Source organism: Schistocerca piceifrons, chromosome 2 (assembly GCF_021461385.2).
Source record: "Schistocerca piceifrons isolate TAMUIC-IGC-003096 chromosome 2, iqSchPice1.1, whole genome shotgun sequence".
NCBI lineage: Eukaryota > Metazoa > Arthropoda > Insecta > Orthoptera > Acrididae > Schistocerca > Schistocerca piceifrons.
The window spans coordinates 210,873,154-210,899,602 of record NC_060139.1 but is presented as its reverse complement, the minus strand read 5'-3'; the positions used below and the strand labels follow the sequence as shown (position 1 = coordinate 210,899,602).

The 26,449-nt window shown below is 41.1% G+C and overlaps 1 long non-coding RNA gene across 1 annotated transcript in view; it reads right to left on the bottom strand.

Annotated features, from left to right (window-relative positions):
• Window positions 1-26,449, bottom strand: part of LOC124774967 — an 805,902-nt gene that overhangs the window by 249,575 nt on the left and 529,878 nt on the right. The window contains exon 2 of the long non-coding RNA XR_007015578.1: window positions 15,054-15,077. This is a non-coding gene — a long non-coding RNA (uncharacterized LOC124774967). The remainder of the gene's footprint in view (window positions 1-15,053; window positions 15,078-26,449) is intronic.

Sequence of the window (26,449 nt, the reverse complement as noted above, 5' to 3'; positions counted from 1 at the left end):
GGAAGCGGTCCTAAACTAAAAATACTGGGTCGTCTTCAGCAGTTTCCGAACGGTTGGACAAGTATAGAGTGGTATGAAAATTCAAAGACAAAGTAAGGCCTGATAATGTGACGGATTGTAATACAATACAATGACGGGAAAATAAATCGCAGCAGAAAGAAGGAGTTGTGCGACATAAACGAAAGTTAGTAGGCAACTTTCTACAGTTGAAAGATGATGTCTATTAAAATATCGCACCAGTCGCATGAGAGTGGCGCTAGTAGCGCCACTAAGAGGAAGCACATTACGTTTGCGTTAAAGAAACGCTTAACGGTTGTGAGCGTTAGTTACCTTTGAGATTGGATGTGGTGAGTTGACGTTAGTCAAGAATGCATTTAAGGTGACAAAAAGCCATATCAACACCTCACTGAGTTTGAATGAAATCATTTAACAGAGCAACGGTGCTCAAGAGAATGTGCGGTCACAACGCATCATACCGCATCTGCAGCAACAATTTGAGCAGCAGTTGGCACCACAGTGACACAACGAAATGTTGCAAATCTGTTACTTCAAGGACTGCTGTAAGGTAGCCTGCATTCCAAAGACCCCAAACCACCATTTGCGACTTCAGTGGTGTCATGCGAGAGCTTATTGGATATCAGGATGGAGATCTGTTGTGTTTTCTGATGAAAGTCGGTTCTGCCACGTTGCCAGTGGTGCTGGTTAGAAGGAGGGCATTTGAGGGTCTGCAACCAACCTGACACACTGGACCAACACCTGGAGTTATGCTCTGGGGTACGATTTCATATGACACCAGGAGCACTCTCGTGTTCATCCCATGCAGAGCAAATTTGCTCTTCAATCTGATGATTCGAACTACTGCGCTACCATTCATGAACAGCATTCCACGGGGTGTTTTCCAGCAAGATAAAGCTGGCCCACATACTGCTGTTGTAACCCAACATGCTGTACATTGTGTCGACATGTTCCCTTGGCCGGCTACATAGCCAGATCTCTCTCCTATCGAGCATAACGGACACCATCGGACGAGAGCTCTAGCGTCACCCACAATCAGCATTAACCGTCTCTGTACTGACCGACCAAGTGCAACAGGCGTGGAACTCCATCCCACAAACTGGCGTCCGCCACCTGTATAAGACATTGCATTCACGTTTGCATGCTTGCATTCAATATTCTGACGGTTACGCCTGTTATTATTGTACCAGCATTTAACATTTGCAATGGGTTATTTCGCGCTTACATTAATCTGTCATCTTGCATCGCTTACATATGTTACGTAGACAAACGTATTCCCGAAATTTTATTATTCTACATTAATTATTTTTTGTGTTACATTGCTTCTTCCGTCAGTGTGCTTACGAGAGAGGTAAAATTCTGGCAGATATCACTCTGCAAAGATCTTACTGGAAGATGTTGTAATATCAAAAACATTCACAATTATTAAAGCTGGTAACGTGACGTCATTTTCGCCGTGGACGGAAGGACGTACCACTGTTCAGCAGAGCGTAACTGGGTTCTGAAACGAGCAGACGTATCTCGAGACAGCTCCGTACTTATGGCAAAACAAGCTTTGTGTCTCCACACACTAAAAAAAAAAAATCGAGAAATTGTAATTGATGATCAGAATCTGGAAGAGTTTCAGCACTTTAATTATTTAGGGAGTTATATTAAACAAAGATAAGGATGCAGGTATTAAATTACAGTTGTATCAGGTGTATACGACGCTATCAGCAGAACATTAAGAAATATACGAAGAGACACAAAAATGAAATTTTGTGAGGTGATAGCTGTACCTGTTCTACTGCCTGGCTACGAAACCTTGGTTATGAAGAGGCGGCTGAAGTTTTTACGAGCAGTCAAAGACTACAGTAAATCGGACAGGATTCATATTGAAACACTAGACAAGAATTGAATACTTTTGCAGTAAATGTCAAAATGGAAGAAAGAAGAAAACAAAGAAAAATGGGAAAAATATCCGCAACGAACTGAAGAAAAAAGGATTCCAGAGATAGCCTTACAATAAAAATCCGAAGGAAATAGGGACTTGGGACGGCCGGTTAGAAGATGGAACTGAGGCCAGAACGGGTTAATAGGCCTAATCTGCGAAAGGCAAAAGAAGAAGAAGAAGATCTAGCTAGGGAATGGGTGATTATTTTATCGTGCCAGTGGGAGTTCTTTTTGTCTTCTGCAACTGCACAGTAAACTAGGTGACAGGACTGCTTGTAGCTAGCTCGCATGGGCGCACAGTATTCGGCAGCAGAATCACAATTGATTTTGATGGTGAGTGATCGCTTTCAGAGATACTGATTCTAACTGCTGGGCAGTTTAAAGCGGTGGACCTTACTGGGACTCGAATCCGAGACTTCTGCCTTTCGCGTGCAAGTGTTCCACCCGTTGTGCTACCCAAGTGCGATTCACACACACACCTTTTACAGCTTCACTACCACCAGCACTTGTCCTGCCTTCCAAACTTGACTGTTCCCCATACACTCCGCGAGACTAGCACTACTGGGAAAAAGAATATTGCGGAGAAACTATTCACGAGGCTGCGGCTACGCAGTATTCTTTCTTTCCAGAGTGTTACCCAAGTAAGGTACACGGGAGAACTTCTCTGAAGTTTTGGATATTGTTACATTTCTGACACTTGGAGCTATAAAGTTTGTGCAAGTGAAATTTTCAGATGCCAGCTGCATACGGACATTGCATTAAATTCAGTGGTGACATGTGAAAATTTGTACCGGACTGCACTCGAACCCGAAAAATGATTCTTTGTTCCATGTATCACACGTCAGTTGGGCTAAGTTACAGTAACTGATACGTGACGTCATAAAATAGATTGAGGTAGGAATGGCAGATGCTATTTTCCGATTACAGCAATTGTGAGATGCTATTTTCCGATTACAGCAATTGTGAGAGACTTCGCCAACTTGATAAACTTTTGTTCTCATTAGCTTCTGTATTAAAAGATGGAGGGATTACCCTGTGACTGGCGAACTAAAACTCATATTTTCATTTATTATTACTAAACTGACATGAGGGAACTACTTAATACTGTTCTCTCATTACATAATCAAAACATCATTTTATTATTGTGCCAAATGTGCCATTATCTGACCCAGGTTTCCGGGTTAGCAATACTTCCAGCTATCTTGTGTGCAGAAACTCTCAGCGTTTATCTGGCGGAACGCATGGAGTGCAAGGAGAAAAAACAGTCTCTTGAGCGAGCAGAGGGCACTGTACAGTTACATGAATGTGTGATGTCCGTTCTTTCAGACATGTCCGATAGAACAGGGACCACGCGGAATCCGCATATAATCTAAATTGAAGGTGAAGGGGGGGGGGGGGGGGGGGGGCGAAAGAAAGGAAAGGGAAGGAACTGATGATATCAGTTGCCTGCATCGGGATTTCATGCGGAATCAGCGACGACGAGTGGAAATGTGTGCCCCGTCGGGAGTCGAGCCTGGGATCTTCTGCTTGCTACACAATTCCGTTAACCACTGCACCACCCGTATACAGTGTTCCTCACAAATGCGTGAACTATCTTTGCATACTTCTCGGCCGACTCACGTTGTCACCTAGCGCCACCATTACCAGCAGTTCCCATGCATGTCGTGCGTTCATGCTAATTTCAAATTCCCATCGGAGGTCGAACGTAAATGTGCATCTGCACTGATGGTTGTGGATTTATCGCCCGTCGAGAGGTATCAGTTATGTCCGAAAGAATACACAACACACATTCATATAACAGATACTCCACGATGACATTGCTATCCTTAGTGAAATTGAAGAAAAATTGCAGGATCTGCTGAATGGAATGAACAGCCCAATGAGTACAGAATATGGACTGAAAGTAAATCGAAGAAAGACGAAAGTAGTGAGAAGTAGCAAATATGAGAACAGCGAAAAACTTAACATCTAAGTTGGTAAGTTGGTATAAATTGGTATAAAGTTAAAGAATTCTGCTACCTAGGCAGCAAAATAACCCGTGATGTACAGAGCAAGATGGATGTAACAAGCAGCCTAGCACAGGCAGGAAGGGCATTCCTCGTCAATAGAAGTTCGATGGTATGAAACACAGCCCTTAATTTAAGGAATAAATTTCTGAGAATGTACGTTTGGAGGGCAGCATTATATGGTAGAGAAACATGGACTGTGGGAAAACCGGAACGGAAGAGAATCGGAAGCTTAGAGATGTGGTGCTACAGAAAAATGTTGAAAATTAGTTGGACTATTCAGGTAAGGAATGAGGAGGTTCTCTACAGAATCGACGAGGAAAGGAAAATGTGGAAAATCCTGACGAGCAGAAGCGGCAGTGTGACAGATCAGGCGTTAAGACAGCAGGGAAGAGAGTGCATGGTAACGGAGGGAGCTGTACAGAGTAAAAACTGTGTAGGAAGATAGAGACAGGCAGACATCCAGCAAATAATTGAGGACATAGGTTGCAATTGCTACTCTGAGATGGAAAGGGTGGCATAGGAGGGGAATTCGTAGCGGTCCGCATCGAATCAGTCAGAAGAATGATAAAACACAGCCCATTCAGGAGTATTAATCACATGAATGCTTGGTGTCGGTTCTTTCGGACACGTCCGAACGTAAATTTGCATATGCACTGATGGTTGTGGCTTCATAGCTCATCGAGGCGTATCAGTTACGTCTCGAAAGAACAGACAGCACGCATTCATTTAATTGATATGCCTCGATGGTCTATGAATGAATGACCATTTGTTTAGGTTAGACCTCCAGTGGGAATCTAACATTAGCGAGCACGGAGTACGTGGACAAGGACTGCGGATAAGTGGTGGCGCTAGGTCGGAGTGTGAGTCAGCCGAGGAACGTGTCGAGATAGTCCGCGCTTTTGCGAGTAGTACAGTTGTCTGGCGGTGCAGTCGTTAAGGCAACTGCACAGTAAGCCAGAGATCCAGTGTTCGAGTCCCACCCCAACACATATTTTCACTCATCGCCACTGACTTCGTATAAAGTCTCGATGGATCTGATGTCATCAGTTCCTCCAATTTTCTTTTATTTCTCCCCCATTTAGCTTCAATTTACATAATAGGCACGGTGCTGGTGGAAGATGGAAGCGTGGCTGCAGGTCAGGAGTTAATCTTCTCTGTTGTCGCCGTAAGTACCGCAGTGATTGTGTGCTGGCTCGCCTGAGCAGTTTTGAGCCGTTGAAACCTTTAAACTGTGTCAGTGCTTCTGCTAAGTCGCACACACTGAGGGCATTGGACAAACGTTGTTTATATGGTTAGCTCTGCTAGCGACCTTGCTCTTCTGAACAAGTACTGTAATCTGCTTCTTACTGAATTGGCATTTTCCGGCCGGTATCTGTGAACAGTGCATCTCCAGACTGTGTTTGAAAGGAGCACATTAAGCTGGCTGTCAGTGGTGTGTTATGCTGCTGTATACCATACAGACTCCTTCTGCTGGCGTGTGATAAAGTGGGCAGTCGATTACCTAGACGTTTCTGTAGATTCTGATTAATGGTTCTTTGTGAGTGGATGTGGTTAATAGAAGTAGCACATGTTAAGTAGCATATGTTTGTTAACAGAATGAGAAAAGGTGGTTGTCTTCTTTTAATGCTGAATAGTTTCAAGTTTAGTCTTGAGTATCCCTATGTGCTGAGAAGGACTGATGTTCAAACACCATGACTTATGGGAGAAAGCAACGGCTGCCGGTCATTGAATACACAATTCTAGTTCACATAAATTCAGATTTTGCTGTTGTTGCTTTCACCGACTTGTTTTTCCTGGATGAAGTTTCTTGATAATTACATTAAATTGGAATTAATTTGATTTTAGGGAAAATAGCTGACTGTCATTTCAATGGATTAGGTTTTCATGTCTTTTAAATATCTCATTTTTAAACTCACTACGAATAGGAAGTGCATTGTTTGGACTTGTTTGTGGTCGTTTTATTACGGTATACTAAAGCCATTTAAATGTTGTTGGATCTGTGTTTTATTAACGACTCGGCAATGAACTAATTACGAACTCAGTTATTTGAGCGGCTTGTTTATTGAAATAAATCTGTATTTTCTGCTCAAATGGTCAATAAATGTATAACTCTTGTACTTCCAACCCGAGCTCTGTCAATCGATTCCACCCTTAATACAAAGGGCCATACTGTACGTAACATTATCAACTTTCATATAATACTCGAGTAATAAGGAAGAGCCGAATCGCTTCGTGTGCCATCGGCTTCACATCAAATGAACGACTAGCGAAGTGGTTAGCGCAAAACACTTCAGCCGTCAGTGTAGGGACCGACCATTTTGGTTGGATGGATTGCAATGTGCGCTTAACAACGCGACTCTACGAGGAATGCAGAGTACAACTGAGTTTAGGAAAGCAAAATTCAGTTTGTGAAATGTTAGCAATACTTGCTCATCACTTTCAAAAACGGAGAGAAACGTGTTCTGACCTATAAGAATGACTAGTAACTATGTGTTTGATTTCTGCAGGTGCACCTGATACTACACCATATTATGGTGCAGCTTCAAATTCTTTTCTGTAGAAGTGTAAACAAAATACAATTAGTGTCATCAGCCTTAGCCTACTTCTTGATGGTTCCATTACAGCCTCATAGGATAAGCAAGTGACTCAAGATAACCTGCTACATCTGTGCTGGAGCGATGACATCAGTTGAAAACGCCAAATTGGTGTTAATTTTGGAAAATCTGTTATATTTAATTAATTTATTTATTTTTATTTTCACGTGGCAAGACAAAACTATGCTTCTTACACGTCTAGCTACACCAGCACAAACAGAGGCAGTTACACGCAATCTGTGGTAACACAGGGAAGGTGACTGCAATGGGATTCGCACTCATCAGTCACTCTATTACTTTTATTTGCGCAGGACGTGGTATGACAATTATCGTAATATACGAGAGGAGGTACTAGCAGAAGCGAAGTTGTGAAGGCGGCTCATTAGTTGTCGTTGTGTAGCGCAATCGGTAGAGCACATGTCCGCGAATGGCAAAGGTCTCAGGATTGGGACACACAGTTTTAATAAGCCAGAAAATTAGAAACCAGCGCACAGTTCGCTGCAATGTGAAATTTTATTCTATATTGTTCTAGTTTTAATTTGTTTTCTGGTCTTCTCAAGATGTTTCGCAAATGACAGAAGGAATTCAAGTACTAATCTAATGTTCACTTATGATAACGTGCATGGAATGTATCAACGTCCCAATTTCTGCACCGAAAATTGCAATTTTTTTTATTGAATTATGTTGTTTAACAATTTAGTTCAGTTGCTTTTCTTTAATGAAACTGTTAAGGAACGGTATTTCCGGTGCAGAAACGAAATGGTTAAGTTATGTGATTTGGCGAGCAACGCTCCAACGACCCCTTTAAACGTACCGCATCGTGATATTTATATGGATATTACTGCCATTAATTAAGTTAATAAAAAGTTGTGTATGACTAGGTGATGGCATCACAGCTGTCGTATACACGTAGTATTGACCACAATCGGTCATTTTGAAGGATTATGTGGTAGTACCTATTTTCTGTAAAGGGGTAGCGACTTGGAGATCGTCATTCCGGTTACTACACGTACATGTTATTGACCAATGAATTTATTATCCACTATTTAAATCAAGTGTTGAAACCGTTCTTAAATCTAGAACGTGCATACCGAATATCGGTTGTTATATGCCGGTCAATAGTTTTTAAGTGTGTTGACTGTAGCGATGTTCGCCGAGTCACACTTTAGCTTTAAGCATATTTCCGCTGTCATTCACTAAGTTCAATGACCGTGGTCACCAGACCCGAATTATGATGCCAGTGGTCCAAACACAGTATTTACAGTATGTGTGTGGATCACCTCCATGGAGGCAAATTGAGTACCCCATTGCCGTCACATTTCCCCTACTTTAGTGTTTTCTGCAACTCATAACCAAAAAGTAGCCAAGAAGCTCAATCAGGCACGTGTATTAGTTTTTGACTTGATTCCAGACCATTTCAGGTCAAATATACTAATCTTGAATAATGACCATCTATTTTGTAACAAATGAATACTTTATAAATGCTAAGACAGTCGATCTAATTACGTTCTGCACAGGTTAACATATACGCCCTTTTTCTCAGCTATACCTTTTATTTCACTTTACTAGTAAATTCAAGGTCAGGAGTTAAGTTCACGTCTTGTCCAGACAAGTAACTATCATACAGTTTATGCGCAGGCGCAATGTATTATTTCCGCCTAGGAGGGCCTCATGACGCTACGGTCAGTTCCAGTATAGCACTCGTGGCTGCCGCATCGCGGTCGCGAAGTGGGGCCGAGGCAGTTCCAGATAAGTTTTATAGACTGACGATAATTTATGGATTTGTAGTTTTAGATTGACATTGTCCAATATGGAAAGACGGTAGTTACTGTTACTCTGGGAATGTTGGGTTATCCCGACTGAAACCTAGGTAAATTCTAGGCAAACAGTGCAACTGAGGTTGTTAATTATTAAAATTATAATTAAAATTTGTAAAATCTGTGTAATATATGCAAAAAACATTTATCTGTGTTCTTATATTTCATTTCTGTGGGAACAGTTATCGATTATGTGGGTTCTGTACAAAAGAAATAATCATTTTGCATTTTTATGTTCGTATAATATTGTGTGTGTCAATTTTGCAAATCACGTCTGTGGTCGGCGAGTGTGGAAACCGACGCAGGCAATGATAATTAAAAATATAACAAAGATATATATTAGCATATTAAATTGCTTATAAATAGTGGAGGTTTAGGCATTACTGTCTCTGACTTCTCATAGCCGTGAATGCTGTAAGAGCCTGTGATACTCTTTCGAACGCTTAGTTCTCTTTCATTTGTTTTTTGACCGAGAAAGACGCCATTGGGCACTGATGTATAAAACATGCGTGTACTTTGAATTTTAAGTTAATTCTGAATATAGTAATTGTTAGAAATACGTGAAATAATTTGCAGCTAGCTTGTCCAGAATTTCATCCCACATTTTTAGCCCTTTTTCAGCGGATTTAGCATTTTTTTTGTGACTCAGTGCTGCGCCACGATCGCGGGAGTCGCTGCCGCGGCAAATTCAAACTATAATTGAATGGAAGCAGTTTTCCCGCAACTAAACGGACAGGTAATTGTAAATTAAAAATACTTCTTTCAGTTTCCCGGAAACCACAGAGGAGAACTACAGATTTTATTATGTCATTTTCAGATGGGCATGGGCAGCTGCTGGTGCAATATTAGTGACGTAAATAATTTACGTAAATCAGAGAGTTAAAACTTTACTTGTTTGAGATCAAAGACTGCTGTGTTGAAATCTGGTCTGGATAATAACATTAAAATCATTTTCATTTTTAGTTTCATGCTCTCGTGTCAGCCGGGGCATTCAATAGTGTTCAAACATTAAAAAAAAAAGTCCACTGCAGCTTTTATGTTTGGCAAACATTGCATACTGCAACTTCCACGCGTGTAATAAGTTATTTCCAGTGCATTTCAGACTCTAAAGTAGAGAAAGACATGTTTAATTTCGTAATCAGTTACAGTAATGATACAGTGTTTCATTTCTAACAAGCCAGATCAGAGTTATGAGAACATAGTTTTGCAAATTAAAGATAAATTAAAGATCATGCGTTCACAGCAGGAAATCTTTTAGCGTTGTGCGTATCCCCACACAATAGATCAGAGTGCACAAAGTTAAAATTTCAACTACAAAAACCAGTAGTGAGAACTGCATTTTATCTTTTGTGTTTGCAACGATAATCAACATTTGGTTTACTTAAGGTGCTATGCAATATGAACTATATCATACCCAAAGACCATAAAAGTTCAATCCATGATTTTATTACCACCAAGCAAATAAATGAAATTCTTTTACATTCAATCAAACTATAAAATCAAAGTGCCCGGGATGTATAACAGTGCACATGGCCATCCCATGACTTTTGTCACCTCAGTGCATATTTCAGTAGACCTGAAACAATGATTCAATGACTCTTGAAACTATAGGATATTTTTATGAAATATTTTTGTTACGGTTGTCTGTAAATAAATAGAGGTCCTATTTATTAAATTGTATGTTCGTACTTAATTTTATATGTTGTGATTAATTTAGACAAGTTACATACTATCATAATTATCTTACATGACTTTTGCCCTAAAAAAAGACAGATTTTGTTGTCGTTACTAAGCAAATTAAATTCTTGCATGCATAGAATTGTAGTAGCAAAACCAAATGACATATGAAGAAATAATCATCGAAACAGTCTTAAATAAATCATTAACGTTTATCACACTTTAAAAAATTAGGTAATGTACGCCTGAAAAATTTTCATTTATGGAAAATACGAAACATTTTTTGACGTAATTGGGTACACACTGTTGAACCTGCAATGAAAATAATTTTACCAATTTATTGTCATAGGCTAAAGGAAAGTTACTGATTTCTTCTTATTTGCCATATTTCTGGCAGAGAGCACTTTACTTTTAACTGTGAAGTTCATTTCAGTCAATGAACACACAAATTGTTTACTAGCTCTACCAGTTTCGACTGACTATTCACTATCAACAGGACGCGTAATATTGATGTTACGAGCCTCATGACGCATCCACAGGTCAAGAAATATTTACTGGCTCGGCTGTTGATAGTAGGACCTGATGATGCACCTATTGGCCGAGAAGTATTTTTGGACTAGCGATAGTAAGAGCCCCACGACACAACTTTTAACGAAGAAGCTTTTATGGGCAGTTGATAGCAGTAGCCTTATGACACAGTCACCAGCGAAGAAGTGTTTACGAGCTGTTGATAGTGGGAGCTTTATGAAGCAGCCATTGACCAAATAGTGTTTATAAGCTACTGATAGTAACTAATCAGTCGTAACCGGTATACATATTAAAGGCTTCATGAGAGCCTTCACTGCAATAATCTTTATAGAAGCGCCCTGAATTAGTCCTCCCCCCCATGAACTATGGACCTTGCCGTTGGTGGGGAGGCTTGCGTGCCTCAGCGATACAGATAGCCGTACCGTAGGTGCAACCACAACGGAAGGGTGTCTGTTGAGAGGCCAGACAAACGTGTGGTTCCTGAAGAGGGGCAGCAGCCTTTTCAGTAGTTGCAAGGGCAACAGTCTGGATGATTGACTGATCTGGCCTTGTAACAATAACCAAAACGGCCTTGATGTGCTGGTACTGCGAACGGCTGAAAGCAAGGGGAAACTACAGCCGTAATTTTTCCCGAGGGCATGCAGCATTACTGTATGATTAAATGATGATGGCGTCCTCTTGGATAAAATATTCCGGAGGTAAAATAGTTCCCCATTCGGATCTCCGGGCGGGGACTACTCAAGAGGATGTCGTTATCAGGAGAAAGAAAACTGGCGTTCTACGGATCGGAGCGTGGAATGTCATATCCCTTAATCGGGCAGGTAGGTTAGAAAATTTAAAAAGGGAAATGGATAGGTTAAAATTAGATATAGTGGGAATTAGTGAAGTTCGGTGGCAGGAGGAACAAGACTTCTGGTCAGGTGACTATAGGGTTATAATCACAAAATCAAATAGGGGTAATGCAGGAGTAGGTTTAATAATGAATAGGAAAATAGGAATGCGGGTAAGCTGCTACAAACAGCGTAGTGAACGCATTATTGTGGCCAAGATAGATACGAAGCCCACACCTACTACAGTAGTACAAGTTTATATGCCAACTAGCTCTGCAGATGACGAAGAAATTGAAGAAATGTATGATGAAATAAAAGAAATTATTCAGATAGTGAAGGGAGATGAAAATTTAATAGTCATGGGTGACTGGAATTCGAGTGTAGGAAAAGGGAGAGAAGAAAACGTAGTAGGTGAATATGCATTGCGGCTAAGAAATGAAAGAGGAAGCCGCCTGGTAGAATTTTGCACAGAGCACAACATAATCATAGCTAACACTTGGTTTAAGAACCATGAAAGAAGGTTGTATACATGGAAGAACCCTGGAGATACTAAAAGGTATCAGATAGATTATATAATGGTAAGACAGAGATTTAGGAACCAGGTTATAAATTGTAAGACATTTCCAGGGGCAGATGTGGACTCTGACCACAATCTGTTGGTTATGACCTGTAGATTAAAACTGAAGAAACTGCAAAAGGGTGGGAATTTAAGGAGATGGGACCTGGATAAACTGAAAGAATCAGAGGTTGTACAGAGTTTCAGGGAGAGCATAAGGGAACAATTGACAGGAATGGGGGAAAGAAATACAGTAGAAGAAGAATGGGTAGCTTTGAGGGATGAAGTAGTGAAGGCAGCAGAGGATCAAGTAGGTAAAAAGACGAGAGCTAGTAGAGATCCTTGGGTAACAGAAGAAATATTGAATTTAATTGATGAAAGGAGAAAATAAAAATGCTGTAAATGAAGCAGGCAAAAAGGAATACAAACGTCTCAAAAATGAGATCGACAGGAAGTGAAAAATTGCTAAGCAGGGATTGCTAGCGGAGAAATGTAAGGATGTAGAGGCTTATCTCACTAGGGGTAAGATAGATACTGCCTACAGGAAAATTAAAGAGACATTTGGAGAAAAGAGAACCACTTGTATGAATATCAAGAGCTCAGATGGAAACCCAGTTCTAACCAAAGAAGGGAAAGCAGGAAGGTGGAAGGTGGAAGCAGTATATAGAGGGTCTATACAAGGGCGATGTACTTGAGGACAATATTATGGAAATGGAAGAGGATGTAGATGAAGATGAAATGGGAGCTACGATACTGCGTGAAGAGTTTGACAGAGCTCTGAAAGACATGAGTCGAAACAAGGCCCCGGGAGTAGACAACATTCCACAGGAACTACTGACGGCCTTGGGAGAGCCAGTCCTGACAAAACTCTACCATCTGGTGAGCAAGATGTATGAAACAGGCGAAATACCCTCAGACTTCAAGAAGAATATAATAATTCCAATCCCAAAGAAAGTAGGTGTTGACAGATGTGAAAATTACCGAACAATCAGTTTAATAAGCCACAGCTGCAAAATACTAACACGAATTCTTTACAGATGAATGGAAAAACTAGTAGAAGCCGACCTCGGGGAAGATCAGTTTGGATTCCGTAGAAACACTGGAACACGTGAGGCAATACTGACCTTACGACTTATCTTAGAAGAAAGATTAAGGAAAGGCAAACCTACGTTTCTAGCATTTGTAGACTTAGAGAAAGCTTTTGACAATGTTGACTGGCATACTCTCTTTCAAATTCTGAAGGTGGCAGGGGTAAAATACAGGGAGCGGCAGGCTATTTACAATTTGTACAGAAACCAGATGGCAGTTATAAGTGTCGAGGGACATGAAAGGGAAGCTGTGGTTGGGAAGGGAGTAAGACAGGGTTGTAGCCTCTCCCCGATGTTATTCAATCTGTATATTGAGCAAGCAGTAAAGGAAACAAAAGAAAAATTCGGAGTAGGTATTAAAATGGAGAAGAAATAAAAACTTTGAGGTTCGCCGATGACATTGTGATTCTGTCAGAGACAGCAAAGGACTTGGAAGAGCAGTTGAATGGAATGGACAGTGTCTTGAAAGGAGGATATAAGATGAACATCAACAAAAGCAAAACGAGGATAATGGAATGTAGTCGAATTAAGTCGGGTGATGCTGAGGGAATTAGATTAGGAAATGAGACACTTAAAGTAGTAAAGGAGTTTTGCTATTTGGGGAGCAAAATAACTGATGATGGTCGAAGTAGAGAGGACATAAAATGTAGACTGGCAATGGCAAGGAAAGCGTATCTGAAGAAGAGAAATTTGTTAACATCGAGTATAGATTTAAGTGTCAGGAAGTCATTTCTGAAAGTATTTGTATGGAGTGTAGCCATGTATGGAAGTGAAACATGGACGATAAATAGTTTGGACAAGAAGAGAATAGAAGCTTTCGAAATGTGGTGCTACAGAAGAATGCTGAAGATTAGATGGGTAGACCACATAACTAATGAGGAAGTACTGAATAGGATTGGGGAGAAGAGAAGTTTGTGGCACAACTTGACCAGAAGAAGGGATCGGTTGGTAGGACATGTTCTGAGGCGTCAAGGGATCACCAATTTAGTATTGGAGGGCAGCGTGGAGGGTAAAAATCGTAGAGGGAGACCAAGAGATGAATACACTAAGCAGATTCAGAAGGATGAAGGTTGCAGTAGGTACTGTGAGATGAAGAGGCTTGCACAAGATAGAGTAGCATGGAGAGCTGCATCAAACCAGTCTCAGGACTGAAGACCACAACAACAACAACCTGAATTAGTGTATGTATCTATAAGAATAATTCTGAATTTCTGAAAGCTCTTGATCACAGCAATGTGTTTGTAACTGGTTACTATGACTAATTTTCTTTGTGACACACAACTGAAATACTTCTCAAATTTGGTGTACAGCAGTCTCTCATGCTTATGTTGTAATTAAATTTCGTGTCCTTGGAAGGAGCTGAAAGTGTATCACAAGTGCTTTCCAAAACTGTGTAGCACAGCACATTTCCGGAGCAGTTTCATGTCATATCAGAAAATGATTTTTTGTCATCTATCAGCAAAATAATATTGAAAATTTTGCGTACATCGGACATTTATAGCACTAATTTTTTGCTTTCAGGAGAAGGGAATTATATCAGTCAACGCGCAGAGAAGAGACTGAACGTGAATTCTTTTTTAAATGTTGTGTAAAACGGCACTTTTTTTCTTTTGAAACCTGTGTATGTGGGCAAATTCAATGACGTGTGACACACTTGGTCCGGACAGGACCTGAAATTAGCACGTTGCGAAATGAGAGTGTATGTATGCGTTTGTCTGTGTGTTTGTGTTTTCCTTTGTCAGCGTGCTCGGTTTAGGGAGGGGATGACCACTGCTTTTTGTCGGCGTGTTTAGCATGAAAGGGTGGGAAATTCTGCAAACATTCAAATGAAATACCAGCGTGAAAGCAGCGCTTCCGGTTCTCTCTCTCTCTCTCTCTCTCTCTCCGTCTCTCTCTCTCTCTCTCTCTCTCTCTCTCTCTCTCTCTCTCTCTGTGCGTGTGTGGCCTCGCTGAGTGAAACATGCTTGTAGCTACGCACCTCGCGGCCGCCGCAGAATCCGCACTCACCTTGTCGAACAGCTGTCTCCATTTCTGGAACAGAAAACGCAGAAAGATTTGCGTGAGTCCTTTGGCCGACCACAATCCAAATACTGCTCAGCACAACAGAAATTCAATCAGCGGAGCCGCAGGATCGTGCAATTGTTTTGCAGTTTCGCGAGCAAGTTGTTTTTGTTTCTCTCTTGAAGCAGTCGCAACGCAATTTGCAATTACTACAGCTTTGGCAGCACGAGAGAGGCACGGGGCAAACATACAGTGTGCGTAGAAACGATAAGTTACATATTCGTGGCGCCTGCACAAAATGCATTCATCTTAAATAAAGAGGGTACTCTGATTAGTCTAAAAAAACTCATATTATGAAACTTAAAACAAACAAAAAATTTCCCGCTGATACCAGAATTAGACGCACAAAAAGAGAAAGGCTAATGTAGTATACTACAGAGTGCAGCTGCGTAACGAGAAAATGTGTAAATGCACAGATAATCCAAACACTAATCTCAATTAGAGATGTAACAATAATCCCCTGAGTACAGTATGCGCAGTTTGCGCTTCGTTTTACGAAAAGCTAGTCTTCAATGCATCTCAATGTTTATGACGTCATAATTCGTGAACACAAGCCTTTCGCGGCCGAACTCCATTTCGATAAAATTCTTATGTATGAGTGCGTCATGATACACAACAACCGAAGTTTCTTGTATTACTGCAAGCAGCCACTATCATGGTGACTCCTTGATGGTTTGTAACGGTAACTTTATATAGAGGAGAGACTGTCACGTTGGCGAAGTTATCGGATAACTAATTTACGAACTGCAACACAGTCGCAGCAAAAATTCACAGAGGTTCAGGAAGGTATTTTTATATTTAGTCCAGTTACAGACAACAATATTTTACAGCAGGTAATTAATTTCGGTCAGTGATGAACATCTTCAGGTATGAATACAAGCAGTTTTCCAATCATATTTTAGTACAAGATAATAAATTAACTTTTACAGATAGTTTATTTTTAGACGTGTGATGAGGTGGGGCTTTACAGCTGTCAAATAATTGTGAAACTTTACTGTAGGTGACCACCAGCCGTTAATTTTTCTACCTACATCTTAATTGTTCGCTTCAAATGCTATAATTACAAGCTCGTTACGCTTTTCTTCGGCTTGATAACGGCCAGCTGATCGAAGCCGATGGCATTGAGCACAAAAATACGTAGCTGATGATCATCTACAATGAAGTTTCACAGTAGTGTGTTTATCTCTTCGAACATATTAATGAATTGCTCTTTTTATTGTATCCAGTGGCATAAATTTTTATTTTAACACAATCACAATTATTTAAGCAATTTTAAAAGTTAATGAAAAAGTGTCTTCTTGCTCCAGTGCAGGGTCAAGACGATTTTGACAACCGGACAAAATGATAATACAGATAAAAGTTCAACATTTTTTATTCTTTCAAAGTATAAGTCAGTACATTGATTGATCAGACATTGATTTGTATTTACCCGTATTTGATGAAAGGATTATTCTGTTGAAAATTAACGGAACTGTAGATCAGTGTTTTTTTATAAACGAAAGTGACACGGAAATTTTCATCTTCCGAAATTTGAGCAATGTTCATCCCACGTGTGTAGCATTAACGTACTATCCAGTCTTCTCGTGGGGAGTCAACGTAGGCTTCATCCTATGCATAACTCTCGACAATACCTTCTCTGGAGGTTTTTCTTTGTTGTTTTAAATTTTTCTGTTCCACATCTTGGGCTCCTTATCAACCAGCATAGGCTTTTATAGGTGAGCGTATTAAAACACTTGTACTTTATGTAATGTAACTTATCCGTTTATTCACGCATTGCCCATATTTAGGCATTGACTTAAATTCGAAAACACTTCGACAATGTTTCGGCCTGGGAGCGGCATTCGTTGAAGTTCTTGGTTCTTCGTTATGCTCTAACTGATAGTCGTTAGGTGATTCGTAACGAGTTTCACTGGGTTGGTCGTTGGGGTCTGCAGTCGGAGCAGGACGATTTTCAGTTTCGGTGTGATCCATAAGAACAACACGATCTGTGGTTTTTGCCACTACAGTATTACGCTCATTGAAACCAATGGGATCATAAGGTCTGATCTCCCTTTATTTGAAACCGTTAACTACATTACTGACGGCAAATGCACTGAAATCAGTAGTGCTCAATATATGATGAGTTCAACGTGTCCCAGTCCGCACTGTTAAAAAGTCTTTGATTTTTGTGGAGTAATTAACACAAATGAGACACAAATAAATAGTGGTTGAGGATTGCATATTGTATGTTTATTGATTTATAACTACGAATAACGACATATCTTACCAGTTTTTGCAACAGAGTTCATGCTGAGTATCTTGAAAATTAAAACGCGTCAAGCAATATATACGACATTTGCGTAACGCGGACTATGCTGACGGTAATGCACTGTCCAGTTTTCTGGTGGAATGTCAACGTAAAGCTCGTCGTATGCATCATGCTGTACTGTACTTTCTCTGCAGGTTTTTATAAGTCGTTTTAAATTTTCATGCCCACATTGTGTGCTTCTTTATGGACCAACATCTGGTTTTATAGTTAAACGTACTAACACACTTGCCCTTTACGTAATGAACTTATGCTTTTATTCACGCAAGACTCCGACAGCGTTTAGGCATGGAAGCAGCATTTGTTGGAGGCCTTGGTTCTTCATTATGAACTACCTGGTGATCATCAGGAGATTCATTTTGAGTTTCATTGGGTTGATCTTCGGGCCAGCAGCCTGAGCAGCAGAATTTTCAGTTTCGGCACGATCCATAACAATAATACCATCTGAGGTTTTCGCCACAGCACTATTATGCTCGTCGAACACAAAGGCATCTGAAATAAGCAGTGCTCAATAGAGGAGGAATTCGCTATATCACAACAGGGATATTAATATTTCTTACATTTCTAACCACGCACTTCATTATTTTTCATTAATGACTGGTCAAATCTAGTATCATATAAATATTGTGAAACAGTTATCGACTAGTGTAACGTGTGCACTGACAATGTCAGGGACTGGGCAGTAACGTTTTCGGTATCGGTGAGTGGTGGCGTGCAGAGAAGGAACTAAAGATATGGTGGAACTGAGAGAGGGGATGGACCCCAAGAGTTAGTGAACCAGACATAACGGTGACGAAAGCAGCAAGTACTTGCATTTACGAGTTGCACTGCAAGATACAAGGGATATTGTTTATTGCCTACTAACTATGAGGCTCCGAGAGGCGTAGAAAAAGAGGACTGAAGAGAAACAGCAATCATTTGGCCACCGCAAATATCAAAAACATTAGCATCAGGAAGCGGGCTGTCGTATTTTGAAAAGATGGAACTGTGTTGCGGTCGAGCTACTACTTCGTGTCTGCTGCAGTAAGAACGGCACGATCAGACCACTACAGTCTTTCAGCAGTTTGAAAGGCTTACCAGTGTTTTGTATAATATGCACAATATACGTTTTATACGAAATGTAGGCAGGGGTAACCGTTTTCAGAACTATTGTCTGTAACACAATCGAAGCCCTTTCCGTTCTGTATTTCGAGTAGCTGAAAAAGTGAGAATATACAGTGTTTAAGAGTGTAACAGTAGTTTCAATGACGACCATTACTGTATTTAGTGAACAATCTATTTTAAGTTCGACGCTTGCGTGTGTATGTGGTCACCTTAGAAACGGTCATGTCCGTTGCTGAATAGTCGGACAAATTACGGCATGCTAGAACCTATAGCGCTTGAGAATGGCGTGTGAGGCCGAAATTGGCCAGTAGTGAGAAAATAAATAGAATAATTACGTGTAAGCAACTGCCGATTTGGAAGCATTATTTTCTCCTTCAACAAACATACTCGTACAGGTGAGGTACCCGACACGAAAAACATGATCGAACTCTAAAGTCGGTGCTGAGTTTGAAACTTTAAGTTGTCTTTTCATAATCAAACAAATTAATCCAAATTTGAATAGTAACAACTATCGAAGTTTTGAAGTTAATATTTAGAAGACCTTTTGGAAAATAATTTCTTTCTTGTAGTTAGCGTTAATCCTGTCTAACACAGGCTCTACTGTACTCAATATCTGGCGAATTATTTTTATTTAGTTTTGTGGCAGGATTCCCTTCTTGTGTCCGCAGTCGTCAGTTGGAGGAAAGTAATGAGCTCCACATTCTGTACATTGTTTAAACTCTGTTTTGTGTATCACCATATTTTAGCTGCTTGAGTGTCTTGTTTTCTGAGACAGTAATTGGACATCATCCCAGATTTTGCCTAACGAGCATGAAAAACTGCCTAAACCTACAATGAGGCAGCTGCACCACCCACAGTCATTATGTTAATCTGCCGTGCGGATTCGATCTGGCTTCGGCCCACCTCCATTCCTCGAAAGCTAGTGCGCAGCCCATTATGTTATACGAGCACGGACCTCCCTGTCTCACTAGGTAGTGTGCAGCACATTACGTCATACGAGCAGCTACCTCCCTGTCTCAATAGGTAGCGCACAACATGTTATGTTATACGAGGAAGTACTTCCCTGTCTTGTTAGCTACTGCAGAACACAATACGTTATGTGAGCAGGTACTTCCCTGCCCTTCTAGCTAGTATACAATGAATTACATTATAAGAGCAGGTACCTCCCTGTCTCGCTAGCTGGTGTACACCACATTACATGGTATAAGCAGGCGGCTCCCTATCGCGCTAGCTAGTGCACAGTACAGTCCGTTGTACGAGCAGGTACGTCCCTCTCATGCTAGATGCTGTGTAGCATGTTATACAAACAGCTACCATACAGCGCGTTATGGCATACGAGCATTTACCTCCCTGTCTCATTAGCTAGTGCTCAGCGTGTTACATTATACGAGCAGGCACTTCCCTATCCTGCTAACTAGTGCACAGCTTGTTACGTTATACGCTAGCTGGTGCGCAGCATGTTACGTTATACGAGCAGGTATCCCCTGTCTCACTAGGTAATGTGCAGCACGTTATTTTATACTAGCAGGTACCTCCCTGTCCCATAGCTAGTGAAAGGAGCTTTATGTTATATGAGCAGGTACCTCCCTGTCTGGCTAGCTAGTGTGCAGCACATTAAATTATACGATCAGGTACCTCCCTCACTAGCTAGTGCACGACGCCTTACATTATACGAGCAGGTACCTCCCTACTTTGCTAGCTAGGGTGCAGAGCATTACATTGTATGAACAGGTACCCACGGCAAAGAATATAATTTGGCAAATTTCTGTAATTTAATGTTATCCATTACGGATGTGACCTAACGGATGTTAAGTTCTTACAGTAATAACTGGTAGCATTCAACCATATTTCTTACCTACACACAGCTCAACGACGCGTTTCGCGGGACAGTGTTCTCATCGTCAGGGTTGCAAACCCTATCTCATGAAGTAATAACACCAGAATACCTACCAACAATAATAATTGCGGCGTACAGCAAATAAAATAGGATAACAGCACAGTGGACTGTAGGTCCTCGTCTTACATTAAAATCGTCGATGCCAGTCAATGGCCGTTCCATCTCGCACGCCACATTACATCAGGCACCTGGGCTCTATAAGTGTCCAACTGACGCTTCTGCAGACATCCGGAGGCCTTGTGATCCGACATGCCAGCGGTGTTGCCGCCTAACTGCAGCTGTTGGCTCAAGCATAACGAGACACCATTTCCTCATTTTCGAAGCCTACGATCGTCACCCTCCACCTACTCCATTAAAGGGGTATTACAAATTTACAATGATGTATCTGCCCTACAATAATTCTACGCTACTGGCCATTAAAATTACTACACCACGAAGATGACGTGCTAAGGACGAGAAATTTAACCGACAGGAAGAAGATGCTGTGATATGCAAACGATTAGCTTTTCAGAGCATTTACACAAGGTTGGCGCCCATGGCGAAACCTACAACGGGCTGACATGAGGAAAGTTTCCAACCGATTTCTCATACACAAACAGCAGTTGACCGGCGTTGCCTGATGAAACGTTGTTGTGATGCCTCGTGTAAAGAGGAGAAATGCGTACCATCACGTTTCCGACTTTGATAGAGGTCGGATTGTAGCCTATCGCGATTGCGGTTTATCGCATCGCGACATTGCTGCTCGCGTTGGTTGAGATCCAATGATTGTTAGCAGAATATGGAATCGGTGGGTTCAGGAGCGTAATACGGAACGCCGTGCTGGATCCCAACTGCATCGTATCACTAGCAGTCGAGATGACAGGCATCTTATCCGCATGGCTTTAAGGGACCGTGCAGTCATGTCTCGATGCCTGAGTCAAAAGACGGGGACGTTTGCAAGACAACAACCATTTGCACGAACAGTTCGACGGAGTATGCAGCACCATGGATTACCAGCTCGGAGACCATGACTGCGGTTACCCTTGACGCTGCATCACAAACAGGAGCGCCTACGATGGTGTACTCAACGACGAATCTGGGTGCACGAATGGCAAAACGTCATTTTTTCGGATGAATCAGGTTCTGTTTACAGCATCACGATGGTCGCATCCGTGTTTGGTGACATTGCGGTGAACGCACATTGGAAGCGTGTATTCGTCATCGCCGTACTGGCGTATCACCCGGCGTGATGGTATGGTATGGTATTCCATTGGTTACACGTCTCGGTCACCTCTTGTTCGCACTGACGGCACTTTGAACAGTGGACGTTACATTTCAGATGTGTTACGACCCGTGGCTCTACCCTTCATTCGATCCCTGCGAAACCCTATATTTCAGCAGGATAATGCACGACCGTATGTTGCAGGTCCTGTACGGGCCTTTCTGGATACAGAAAATGTTCGACTGCTACCCTGGCCAGCACATTCTCCAGATCTCTCACCAATTGAAAACGACTGGTCAATGGTGGCCGAGCAACTGGCTCGTCACAATACGCCAGTCACTACTCTTGATGAACTGTGGTATCGTGTTGAAGCTGCATTGGCAGCTGTACCGGTACACGCCACCCAAGCTCTGTTTCACTCAATGCCCAGGCGTATCAAGGCCGTTATTACGGTTAGAGGTGGTTGTTTTGGGTACTGATTTCTCAGGATCTATGCACCCAAATTGCGCGAAAATGTAATCACATGTCAGTTTTAGTATAATATGTTTGTCCAATGAATACCCGTTAATCATCTGCATTTCTTCGTGGTGTAGCAATTTAATGGCCAGTAGTGTACAAAGCCTCTAAGAAATGTGATTTAGTTGTCTTTCACTTACGCGTTCTGAATATTGCTGTGTTTTTTCACGAATGGCAGTCTCCGAAACTTCTAGCAAGCTGAGTATACTGCCGTTCGTTTCTAAGTGGAGCCCACATCAGGTCAGTAGGCCGTGGCCTGTTGTTGCGTGCAGAGAGAGATGGAAATGCCACTGACACGATGTTGACGATTTGAATGTGAGATGAGGTCCCATACTCCAATGTGCTTTTATTCTGTTTTATCTTACGAACACTGCAGTCATCATAGGTGGTAGACTTCTCTAGTTAAGCTTTACTACCTGATGAGGGGAGCATATCTCGAAAAGCACTGTTGAGCTTCGTCTAGGACATAAATACTTTTCAGCGTTACCAATTAAGTGCAAACATTCCAGTAATTTCTTTTTTATTTTAGATTAATTAATCTTTGTGCGTATACTGATTGTATCAGTGGCTTACCTATTGTATTCCAACACTGCAATAGCGTTTCGTTGGTTATATAAAAAGTATTTAATTATGATCCTAACTAACCAGTCTGATTTCAACTTTATAATTACGATTTCCGTGAGTCTTCACTCAGACATTGTAATTGATGGTCATTCTGTTGCTTAGTTACATGCTTTCCCACATGGTTTTGTTCAAAATTGCGGCATTGTTAGGCACACGTAACCAAGTTAATGAAATAGATCAAAGTAGAAAGGTTACAAAGTTTAGTGTAAACACACTAATTTGTAGTTATTAACGTTACTGCAAGAACAATATTCTATATTTCAGTAGAAAGGTCACCGTGAAAACCGTTGGTATTCGGAAAACGGAGTTGGCGGAAATGGAGCGTATCAGGAGAAACCGACCGTCCAAATTGACGTCCCGTATATATATCCGTTGACGTTTAAATGAAATGCCCCGTCGGCCTGACAGACGGGACAATCATCGTGTCAACACCGCTCTCGTGCAGCGGCGCGAATTAGCGGCCGTGATGTCACGAGTAACGGCCGCCCATTCTCCCGCTTTAATGGCGAGAAATCGACTGCCTGGAGCTGTCCACCGCAACATTATTACGTGAACCCGCCTGTGCGAGCACGGGAGCCGCAAAATAAAAAGACTCCTGGTTTCAGCTAGAGTACACGGAGATCTCGCAGTCAAGGAGAGAGGCGCTTTTTCTCTTTCAATATTTTTAAAACTGAGATTCGCTCTCACTGGGCATCGTAGCCGCCGCTTCTGTCTCGTAGTATGAAAACGTAAGGAAAATTTTAAAAAGCAAAGCTCGAATTTCCCGGGAATCTGTTTATTCAGGTTTTACTGGAAATGCCGATATTCCTCTTTCGTTTTGGGATACGTAACTGGAGGATCTACTTTTTTTTCTTTTTAAATTTTCTCTCGCAGAAAGCTGGATAACACCGTCATCTCGCTCTTTTCAGTGAGAGTGTTTTTACGCAACGTTTTTACTTCTGTTATCTAGTGTACTTCTTATTAATTTTTTCATGGCTGGGGTTCAGAATCACGTAAAACCTTCTCAGAGATATCAAGAGCAACATTGACTGTAGGAATTGTTTATTTTCGGTATTGAAATTTCACACTTAAGGCCATTATCAAAAGAATGTGTTTTAGAATATTTCAAATTTCACAAATCTTTGGACATGTGCAGATGTTACAGTCGTGTCTGAGCCTTTTAGCAGTGTTACCATTTCCAACATAAATCTCAACAAACGACTGGCCTTGTACACTGTTTACACGTGAACTCGGGACCTTTGCCTTCCGCGGGCTGTACCATCTGAACTACCCAATCACGACTCACGACCCTTCCTCACAGCTTCAATTCTGGCAGCACTTCGTCTCGGTCCAGCACACAGTTTTAAACTGCCAGGAAGTTTCATATCAGCGCACACTCCGCTGCAGAGTGAAAATTTCGTTTTGGAAACATCCCCCAGGCTATGGCTAAGCCAGGTCTCCTTTCTTCCAGGAGTGAAGGTTCTGCAAGGTTCGAAGAAGAGCTTCAGTGAAGTTTGAAAGGTAGGAGAGGAGGTACTAGCAGAAATGAAGCTTTGAGGACGGATCGGGAGTCGTGCTTGGGTAGCTCAGATGTCAGAGCACTTGCCCGCGAAAGGCAAAGGTCCTGAGCTCGAGTCTCGATCCGGCACACAGTTTTAATCTGCCAGGAAGTTTCATATCAGCGCACACTCCACTGCAGAGTGAAAATTTCGTTCTGGAATCAATGATTCTCCTGCAGAAATTCGAGAAATTGTTTCTTGCAAATTATCCTCACTGATATCTGCTTCCACTTCTGATGTATCTCTCAATCTAGGAAACCAAAAAGAGCCTCAATCTGTTTCCAGCCTGCCACTCTCCTTTGGTTCACCACGAGATCCTGATATATTTTCTTTTATGCAACCCTCACTCCTAACCTAACCGATTTTCGTATGCAACAACACAGAAGTTAATCTGTCAACACTACTGTGCCGATCACATTAAATAAAATTATATATTTCTTGTATTATGGGCCCACAGATCTATGAATTTTTTTAAAGACGTATATTGCAGTTTCTGCATTTGTATCATTTTCAAGCATCTACAAAGAATAACACAAGTAACGAGAAAAACGTTGTATGAGATCAAGAAAATGTACAACCAATTTTTGCAGTTTATCATTCATATAGTTTCAAGATTCTATTATGTCATAGAAATACGTTAAAATGTTGTCATAGGACTGAGCTATTTTTGATGATAATATGGTCATTCGTTGCTGTTAATAACATTAGTATATTTGTTATTGATGTCCAATAAAAGGTAAACAACCATAAATAATATTAGTTTATGTGCACTCACGACACATTTTGTAGATGATAAGATTGAATTAAAGTCATACGTTGTAGAAAGCAGCCAAAAACATGCTGCAGAAAATATTTGAAATTGTGTAAAGCTGTTACGGCCAAATATAAGTTGAAGTTTAAAATCAATGTCAGAATAGCAAAAAATACTTCAAACATGAAGCCAGCTGCCATGCTTTTGAACCTTGCACATGTCCCATGTTTTGCACATTCTTTGCACTGCATTCTGCTACACAAATAAAATACAAAAGTCAACAGAGAAAAATGTTGATGGGGTAAAAAGAAGAGTTACGTTTCTCAGTAAGAATTCGTTTGCCTTAAGAAAACTTATTACAAGGAAATTAAAAGAAAGACCAGTTATCAAAGAACTCATAGTTCAGTTTTGAAGGAGTTCTATGATATCATAGTATGAAAGCTTTCACGACCGGATGACATATCTTCTGGTAAACCTTCCGGGATGTAAGGTCGTGGTCCATGAAACTCTTCAGCTCCTAACGTTTCGTCCAGAGCTGCGCTGGACATCTTCAGAGGGGTGTTTCTCCTCCGGTGAGTCTTGCCGACTGACGGGTCGGACGTCTGAGAGCGACTTACGTATCGTAGAAAGTGGGCGTGACCAGAGTTACACGTGATATGCAGAGATAATCTTTGTCAGAGATAAAACTTAACTATCGATCGTAATCTCGTCACGGATAAAACTGTCTAGCAATTCTGTAGTGCTACTGTCCAAATATCACTAAGTTTCATGGTCTCTTCTTTCCGATTAAAATTATCCCTATGTTTATATATTTCAATTGCTTCTCTACAAAGCCGTGGGTAATAGTTCGTCGTCGTAGATAAAATTTTTGTTTCGTATAACTTCACTTGATGATTTCCTGGCTGAAAAGCGTGTTCTGCTACAGCCGATTTATCTGTTTTTCCTAATCGGCAAAGACTTCTGTGTTCTTTTAACCGTGTATTTACGCTTCTTTTTGTTGTTCCAACATAAACTTTACCACGTGTACACGGAATTTTATATACGCCACTGGCTGATAGAGGAGCGCGTTTATCTTTTACAGACCGAAGAACATGACAAATTTTCTTCGTTGGTCTAAAAACAGGTCTAATATCATGTTTACTTAAAATCCTTCCAATGTGATCCGTTACTTTCTTTATAAAAGGGAGAGAGACTGTATTCTTCCATCGTTTTTCGGACTTGTCCTTAAGCTTTTTGTTGTTTGGGTGCAGAATTCTGCTTACTTCTTTCTTTGAGTAGCCATTTTTCTCAAAAGCGTGCTTCAGATGTTTTAATTCGTCGTCTAGATACTCCGGCGTGCAAATCCGTCTGGCTGTGTCAACGAGACTTGTAATTACACCTCTCTTTTGTTTTGGATGGTGGTTAGA